General features: G+C 39.5%; 1 long non-coding RNA gene across 5 annotated transcripts in view; it reads right to left on the reverse strand.

Moving 5' to 3' along the window:
• LOC117078508 overlaps positions 1-7,670 on the reverse strand; it is a 44,122-nt gene extending 36,452 nt beyond the window's left edge. For 4 of the 5 annotated variants that reach the window (XR_004435003.1, XR_004435006.1, XR_004435004.1 and 1 more), the window contains exons 1-2: positions 7,588-7,669; positions 3,774-3,906 (exon numbers count right to left, since the gene is read on the reverse strand). This is a non-coding gene — a long non-coding RNA (uncharacterized LOC117078508). Of the gene's footprint in view, positions 1-3,773; positions 3,907-7,587 lie in introns of all 5 variants that reach the window. The other variant, XR_004435005.1, reaches the window with a different exon arrangement.
• Between the last annotated feature and the right edge of the window lie 1,770 nt (positions 7,671-9,440).

The following is a 9,440-nucleotide window of genomic DNA, read 5'->3' on the forward strand; positions in this document are numbered from 1 at the left end:
CATCCAACGTATGACTCTATGCCAATGAGAATAACTGAACTACAATGATACATAACAATATAGATGAATTTCACAAATGTGTTGAATGAAAGAAGCTGAACACACACAAAGAAGTGTATGCTACATGATTGCACTCACATTAAGTTCAAAACTAGACAAAACTCATCTATTGTATTAGAAGACAAGATAGTGGCCACCCTTCGTGGGGGAGGTGACTGGAAAGGGGCATGAGGGGAAAGGACCAGAGTGCCGGTCACATTCACTCTGATGATCTAGGTTGTAGTTCCGTGGCTGTGTTGGCTTTATGTGAATCTATCAAATTATATGGTTATGATTTGTGCACTTCCAGTATGGACATTATGCTTCAATTAGAAGTTGAAGAAATGACAGAGAACAATCTTGTTAAAAAGGAAAGAAAACCTTCCCACATAGACAGGATGTCTCTTTCTTTCCACAAGGAAAATTATTTCAATGAAGATCAAAGCAGTTTTCTTACCCGGCGACCACACCTGTAAGTTCAAATTCCTTAGGGAGGTATTTGGTTGATCTCTCAGAGATCTCTCCTATTCCACATGTTTTGCCCTACACGGATTACTGAAATGGTTTTTGTATCTCAAAGCACCAGGCCTAGGCCATTTACTCAGAAGATGAAAAACAGTCAAGAGAGGCATTCATTAAGCACCAGAATAAAATGTGTCTGTCTTGCCCCATTCATGTTTACCCAGGGCGTGGGTTTATGATGAGGATGAGCACGCAGAGTAGGGGAAAGCTGTGTCACATGGAGCTAGTGCCAAAGCAGCAGGGAGACCCTGGCAGGCAAAGGCTTCCTTTGGAGGCTCTTCCAGCACTGTCCATTCTGATGGTATTTCCCACCCTCCCTTCTTCAAGGCAATAAGCAATCTCAAAGAAACCAACAATCTAACTTCCAACAACCCTGTCAATTTATTTCAGTACACAACAGGGTCCCTGATGTGGAAAAATCAGATTTCTAGGCCTCTTCAACATCTGTTCCTGGTAATCCCAATGTGTTATCTTTTTTCATTGCAAAAAGCAGCTGGTGAAGCGTCATGGCATTTCATTACAAAAAAAAAAAAAAAAAAAAAACCAAATAAATACATAGTGGCTTTTGAGAGATTATCTGTGACTTTACTGAAGAGGGGCTGAAATAGATGCTCTCTTCTTCTTCATCACATGAAAGTCCTTTTTTCTCTGTTAGCATGATAATGGACAGTCACATTCGAAAAAACTTGAATGTGCAATAATGATTTGTCAAAAATTACCACCGTTCTTTGCCTTTAGGCCTGGGGGATGTTCATGTATTCATTTGTTTGCTTCACAAACATTTATTGAACACCTACTATGTGTCAAGCCTTGCCATAGGTGTTGAGCACCAGGCCGTAAATTAGCAAAAACCTTATTGCAAGTCTCAGGTTCCAAAGTCAATGTACACAAATCTGTAGCACTGCCACACACCAATAATTACCAAGCTGAGAATCAAATCAGGAACACAATCCCATTTACAATAGCAGCAAAAAAGTAAACTACCTAAGAACATAATTAACCTAGAGTTGGAAGATCTTTACAAGAAGAACTACAAAACACTAATGAAAATAATCATAGATGAAACAAACAAATGGAAATACATCCCATGCTCGTGGGTTGGAAGAATCAATATTGTGAAAATAATTGTACTGCCCAAATCAATTGATAGATCAATGTGATTTCTATCAAAATACAAACACTGTTTTTCACAGAATAAATCCTAAAATTCATATAGAACCAAAAAAAGCCCAAATAGCCAAAGCAATCATAAGCAAAAAGAACAAATCTGGAGGCATCACATTACCCAATTTCACATTATACTATAAAGCTATGGTAAGCAAAATAGCACAGTACTGATATAAAAGGAGACATATAGAGCAATGGAACACAATAGAGAACCCAGAAATCAAGTCAAATACTTACAACCAACTGATTTTTGACAAAGCCTACAAAAACATAAAGTGGGGAGAGGACACCCTATTCAATAAATGGAGATGGAAAAATTGCATAGCCACATGTAGAAGAATGAAACGATCCCTATCTTTCACTGTATACAAAAATTAACTCAAGATGAAGTAAACACTTTAATCTTAAGTCCCAAAACCATACAAATTATGTAAGATAACATAGGGAAAAGTCTTAGATATCGGCCTAGGTAAAGAATTTATGACTAAGATCCCAAAAGCAAATGAAACAAAACAAAAATAAATAATAGTACTTAATTAAACTAAAAAGCTTCTGCACAGCAAAATAAATAATAAACAGAGTAAATACAAAATCTACAGAATGGGATAAAATACTTGCAAACTGTATATCTGACAAAGGATTGATATCTACAATCTGCAAAAAACTCAAACAAATCTGCAAGAAAAAAAACTGATTCTGTTAAAAAGTAGACAAATGGCCAGGCACAGTGGCTCAAGCCTATAATCCCAGCACTTTGGGAGGCCGAGGCGGGCGGATCACGAGGTCACGAGATCGAGACCATCCCGGCTAACACGGTGAAACCCCCTCTCTACTAAAAGTACAAAAAATTAGCCGGGCGTGGTGACGGGAGCCTGTAGTCCCAGCTACTCGGGAGGCTGAGGCAGGAGAATGGCATGAACCCGAAAGGTGGAGCTTGCAGTGAGCCGAGATAGCGCCACTGCACTCCAGCCTGGGTGACAGAGCAAGACTCCGTCTCAAAAAAAAAAAAAAAAGTAGACAAATGACGTGAACAGACATTTCTCAAAGAAGATATACAAATGACCAACAGATATGTGAAAAAAATGCTCAGTATACTAGTCATCAGGGAAATGCAAATTAAAACCACAATGAGATACCACCTTACCCCAGTAAGAATGGCTATTATTCAAAAGCAAAAAAGCAGTAGATGTTGGTGTGGATGCAGTGAAAAAGGCACGCTTAAACACTGATGGTGGGAATGTAAATTAGTACAACCTTTATGGAAAACAGCATGGAGATTTCTCAAATAACTAAAAGTATATCTACCGTTAGATCCAGTAATCTCACTACTGGATGTCTACCCAAGGAAATAAGTCAATTCTATGAAAAAGACGCCTGCACACTTGTTTATCACAGCACAACTCACAATTTCAAAGATATGAAATCAACCTCAGTGCCCATCAACAATGAGTGGATAAAGAAAGTGTGGTATATACATAGGGATCCAGTTTCATATATATATTCATATATATCCACATATATCCATATATATCCACATATATCCATATATATTCATATATATCCATATATATGTATTCACATACACACGCACACACACACACCATGGAATACTACCCAGCCTTAAAAAAGAACGAAATAATGTCTTTTGCAGCAAGAAGCAACTTGAGAATGGAAAACCAAACACTTCATGTTCTCACTTATAAGTGGGAGCTAATCTATGGGTATGCAAAGGCATACATAGTATAATGGATGTTGAAGACTCAGAATGGGGGAGGCTAGCTGGAGTATGAGGGATGAAAGATTACCTGTTGGGTACAATGTACACTATTTGGGTGATGGGTACACCTAAAGCCCAGACTTCACACTACACAATTCATCCAGGTAACCAAAAGCCATTTGTACCCCTAAAGCTACTGAAATACAAATTTTAAAAAATAAATTAGCTCAGAATTTAAAACAAAATACTCTATTGCTTAAATCCTCTGTGAAGGACCTACTTGGGAAAGGACAAAGTGTTGTACCAGGGCCATGCTCCTCCAACAAACCTTAGATCCTCTTTAGCACAGAAGTCTTCATTCAAAAAATTGGAGCAGCTCTCAGTCTCCCAGACATTCAACATTCCCCACCCACAGCTGCTGCTGTTCAGGACACTTCTTGAGCTTTTTCTTCATTACTTAACTGCGGATGTAAGCAAAGATGGAGTATGTTTGTAATAGAAAGTTCTGGATGATCTACCCTCTAACAACCTCTCCAAACTAATCTCTTATAGCCACTCCCCCTTCTTCACTGTTCTCAAGTCACACAGGCCATCCTTCTGATCCTCAAATGTGCCAAGCTCTCAACGACCTTAGGACCTTTCTGCTAGCTGTTCTCCCAGCCCAGATTCTCTTACCCCAGATTTTCTCAAGAATTAGTTCAACAATATCTTATTGTTACTATAATATCAGCTTAAATGCCAACCCTCAGAGAGCTGGCATCTAAGAGAGTCCCCAGAGAGTGGCCCTCAGAGAGCTCCCAACCATCACTTAAAGTAACCGTACTCCATCCATTCTTATCACAGTCTCCTGGGATTTCCTGGTCTCTAGGTGTGTGTATTGTCTGTCTCCCCATCCTCCATAGAATACAAGTGCATTAACAGTAGGGACCAAATATGTCTGGTTCACCTCTGTGTCCTCAGCAACTAGAATAGTGCCTGGCATGTAGTAAACACTCAATACATATTGGTTTAACAATTTAATAAACAAGAGAATGAATGCCGAAATATTGGAAATAATAAGAAAGTCCAACAATTGGAGATTTGTTCAATAATTATGGTAAATAATTATTTACCAATGGACTACGATCTAACCAACAAAATTGATGTTGTGGGTTAATATTTTTCAAACTACAAAATATGATCTGTCTGTGGCTCATGTAATCAAGTAGTGAATCATGACATAGTGTATTAACTTATATACTAATTCATTATAAAATAGAATAGAAAATATCAGAATACACAATATATAATGAAGATAACTATTGGGCAAATGTGTGTTTATATATGTGTGCCTACTGGGTAGCAATATAATAATTTTTCTATTACAGATCATGGTCAGAAAATTTGGAAATCACCGTTGCAAAAGATTAATGACAAGGAAATACATTCATAATGCATTAAATGGAAAAAAGTAGATAGCAAAAAATAAAGAGTGCATGTATGTAAGAAAAAATATTAGATTGAAACATTATTTGCTTTTAAAAAAGCATAGACAGGCATAGAAAATCAATTGAAAAAATAATGTTGCGTAGATTTTTTCTGGGTGACTTCATTGTTTTCTTCTTTGTATTCATCTTTGTTTTTTTAAATTATCTACACAGAATACATAATTTTAAAAATGTAAGTTATTTCTAGAAGATGCTGTATAATATCCTTTAGAAAAACAGGCTTTTTAAAAATAAAAGTACCTCAGTGGCAATGTCATAAATTACTGCAAATAAGCTTTTAAGTGGCTATAGAAAGCATAATTATGACTATGAGTTCTCTATACAAAGTGTTTCATCTCACATTATCTTGTCTAATCTCCATAATGATACAAGAAGGGAGGCAAGACAACAGTCATCCTTACTCACAGAAGAGAAAACTGAGGCACAGAGAGGTTAAGTGACCTGTCCACAGTTGCACTACGAGTTAGTGGCTGACCTGGCAAAGAACTCAGGGCCTCTGATTGCTAATCCACACCCTACATTTCACCTACTCTACCGTAGTCTGTAGTCTTGATACTTTATTGTGCTGTGTGGAACATAATTATTCCCTTTTAACTTCTGTCATGAAGAAGTGAACTTTCCTTTCCTTGGTCCTCATCCTTCTATGTCCTTGAGGCTGCCAGTTTTAGAGAATGACTCAAGCACTCTCTTAGCCATATTTCTGTCCCTAGGGCCACCAGAGTATTGCCATTTCTGTGCATTCATTTCATACACTGGAGACACTGTAATACAGGGGGTTAAGAGCCACCAAGATTTAAATCCCAGCACTGCCACTTATTGGCTCTGTGATCTTGGCAAGTTGTTAACTTCTCTGGGCCTTGATTTCCTTATCTGTAAAATGCGGATGATTACAATATTGATTGTTTTCCCTTCATAGGGTTATTGTGAGAATTAAATGCATTAATACATGTAAAGTACCTAGGTAGTTTCTGAAGTCATAATACACATTATTGCAAAGTATTGCTATTCATATTATTATATAGTATTGGAGGATACTATGGCCAAACAACTTGAACTGTGTTCTCTGATTCTCCTCATTTTTCTCCTCTTCCCACCACCCAGAGTGGAATTTCCTCCATCACCCTCTTAGTTTTGTCACTTATTTTGAAACTCCTCTTGGTGTTCCATTCCAAAAAAGCTCCTGATTTGTCCCTGCTTTGTTTGAAGCTGTAGCTGCCAATACTGTTTCCTATGTATATTTACATATGCATCCTACTGAGGGGGTGACAGCATCCAAGAAGAAAACTGATGTGTCTCTCTTATGGACATTCCCTGTTTGTCTCTCAGTACCCGTTACCCTCTCTTCTAACAACAACCCAGATTTTTATCTGGACACAGATTCTTCCCTTGATCTTAAGTCCAAATGATCTAGGCAGGGCTCCACCTCTCATATCAGGGCGTAAAAAAGAGAAACAGAAAGGGAGTTATTTTCCGGTAGCTCATGTCTGGTAGCTTCCCTCTGATTTGGACTAGCAGAATTTAAAATGAGAAAATAATGAGAAGTTATTGGCAGTGCCGTATTGCCTTGTGAAGTCTGAGAAGAAAGCCAATGGAAGGAGAAGAGTCGGGCTCAACCTCCAGATGGACAGAAATGGGTCTTGGTGACAGCACCAGAGCCCCTGGATCAAGCCTTACCTAAAGCCACCATCTACCCTGAACTTCTCGATTATGCAAACCTGCACTTTCTCTAACTGCCCCTTAAGACAGTTGGAGTTGGGTTTTTAAATACTTGCAAAGGATCCTAGCTGATAAATTTTTGCAACAGAAATGTCCTCAGAACCATTAGTAAAAAACAGCTGAATCGCCTCCAGGAGAATGGAGCAAAACAAACACCAGAAGAAAATTAAACATAAAACATAGTGAAAAAGTATTCCAGTATCTAAGTATCTCGGGACAAATTCAAGTCCAATGTCCTTTGTGTGATTCCAACTTCCATCTATCTTCATTTCATTTGAAAAATGCACCTCTTTATACAGAGTTACCTAGAGACTTTTCACCTAGGCTAGTTGGACTCCCTACTCCCACTAAAAACAAAAACAAGAACACCACTTTCAGCAAATACAGGAAGCAAAGGTAGTTGTAACAGAATTTGAAACACAACAGTGTTGTTTACATTAAACATACAAAGACCCAGCAAGAGGCTCCTTGAGAATTAACAGCTGTCCAAAGCCAGGGAGTGGTGGACCCGGAAGGCAACTGAGTTCATGGTTTCATTTTAAAGGCCAAAACCATTTTGGTCTAAGCCTGTGGTCCTCAGAGGCCCTGGTCTGGCTGAGTTCTCAACATTGAACCTGTCTCATACAAGTGGGTATCTGGGATATTTGTATAGTGGACTTTAAAGGGCAGCCTCAGAAGAGAGTGAGCCTCATCATTGGAAGCAGTTAAGGCAGGTGTCCGGATAGCCATCAACAAAGGGCAACGTGGAGAGAATTCGAGCTTTGTTTGTGTGTGTGTGTGTGTGTGTGTGTGTGTGTGCAGATAATATACAGCCTGGGAAAACAAGAGAGTGTAAAGTTAAGGGAAGAAAAATAGGATTTTTGTTGACTTTAGATTGGGCCCTCTCCCACCCTTAACTCCCACTCTTCCCCCATCTACTTGTCACATGATTCCCCTTACCTCTGACATGCAGAGAAGTTGCCCCTTCCCGGAGCCAGGCACGTCTCTTCCTAAGAATGGCTGGGAGACCAGAATGACAGCTGTCTCCGAGAAAATGCAAGTCACTGGGGGCAGGAAAAAGAGGAGAGAGAGGACAGCTGGCTCACTCTGCTGTCTTTTCACCTTTTCTCTACTTCCTAAACCACCCTCTTGGCTGCCCTGTGGCAGATGTGAACTGGAAAAGGCTACTTGGGGTGCCGTGTGAAGATCAGCCCCACTGCATCCGTGAGTCAGTCACAGGTTGTGCAGGGAACTCACTCACAGAGCTGGGTGGCCTGAGGATGGGCTGTCCTGGCTAGAGAGCCTTGGCACAACCATGCTCTCCAATGGAGGACAAAATAGAGAAATACCAGGCTTGGGGCCGCTTTGAGTGGTCCCACACTTGAAATGCCAGGGAATATGATTGGTGCAATGAACTGTGTGGATCACCTACAGAGTTCAAAAGAGGAGCCCTCTGCGTAGAGGTCCGGTGTGGCTTTATTTCACAATCCCAAAAGCATGATGATGTTCCTTTCTGAAATCTGCTTTGGGAGCTCAGAATTTTAACCTAAGACCACTTGAGTATCTTCTACATATTGAATAAAGATAAGAAAGGCAGTGGGAAGGAGTGGGTAGTAAGCGGAGAACCAAACAGTTGGGTCGTTCTCAGAAAAGGGCAGAGGATCTCCCACAGTTTAGGTGCATTTCTGTGAGAAATGTATCCTCCCCACAAGTGCCTAGTGAGCACAGACAGAATCCCTACTCCCCAGACGCAGCCTGGGAGGGGTTTGTAATCATTAGCTCTGGCCTGATAATAAATCATAAACACAGCTTTGCTTTTTCTGAGACAGAAATCAGGGACTGATGGGTGTGGTAGGCATGGAGGGTGTTACAAAAAATAGATATTTCATGAATTCCCCAAATATATGTTAAAAGCAGTCTTAATAAGCCTCATGACTAAAAGGCATTTAGTTAACAAACTCCCTCAGAGGCTCTTAACTTCCTCAGAGAACTGTGTGAGAGGAACATTGACAACAGTGTCCAGGTGGGTTTCTGTGCTCTGTCTGGGGATGCCTGCCACTGTGCTAGGCTTCAGAAGCTATGCATGGAATTTAACAAAAAGAATACTGTTTGTATCTCTAATTCCACACCCCAGCTATATCAAAGGCTCGGGCCAAATGATTACCTTGAGTTTTGGGAACAACACAGACAATCAAGTTGGGTAATTCCAGGCTAAAAAGAAACAAAAAAGTTTTCCTCTTATTCAGATAATAAATCAAAATAGATATTTTCCCATGTATCACGTAATTGTGTGGCTGTACAGACTTAGTAATAGCTCCTTGAAAGTCTTTTTAAAATTCTTTCACATGAACTCAAAAGTTCCACTTTGGTGGCTTGTTTTTTTTTTTTTTTAAATGGATGGTTTTTGATAAGACGGATTTCTTATAACTGCAGTTGGGATCGTTAGAATGTTTTATTTTGTAACTATAGATACATACAGTCAATACATCCTCTTTCACCATTAGATATTGCATCATTCCTCTGTATTGTCTTGCGCCTATTTCCTCTCCAACCTAGGACTACTCACAAAACAAAATAGATATTCCTAAATTATATTAATGACAGTCCTAACTTAGTGTAAATAGACAGAAAAGGAGTCCAAGCTCCTCATGACTGGAGCCACGTCTCATTCTTTAGTGGGTTCCCAGTGCCTATTACATTCCTCCATGTAGAGCTGATGCCTAATAAATATTAGTTCAGTTCAGTGCAGGGGATTTCATGAGCTCCTAGCCACTTGTGAGTCACCAGTGTCTGTACAGCTAATTGGCAGTCAG

This window comes from Trachypithecus francoisi, unplaced genomic scaffold (assembly GCF_009764315.1).
Source record: "Trachypithecus francoisi isolate TF-2019V2 unplaced genomic scaffold, Tfra_2.0 Lachesis_group6, whole genome shotgun sequence".
Lineage (NCBI taxonomy): Eukaryota > Metazoa > Chordata > Mammalia > Primates > Cercopithecidae > Trachypithecus > Trachypithecus francoisi.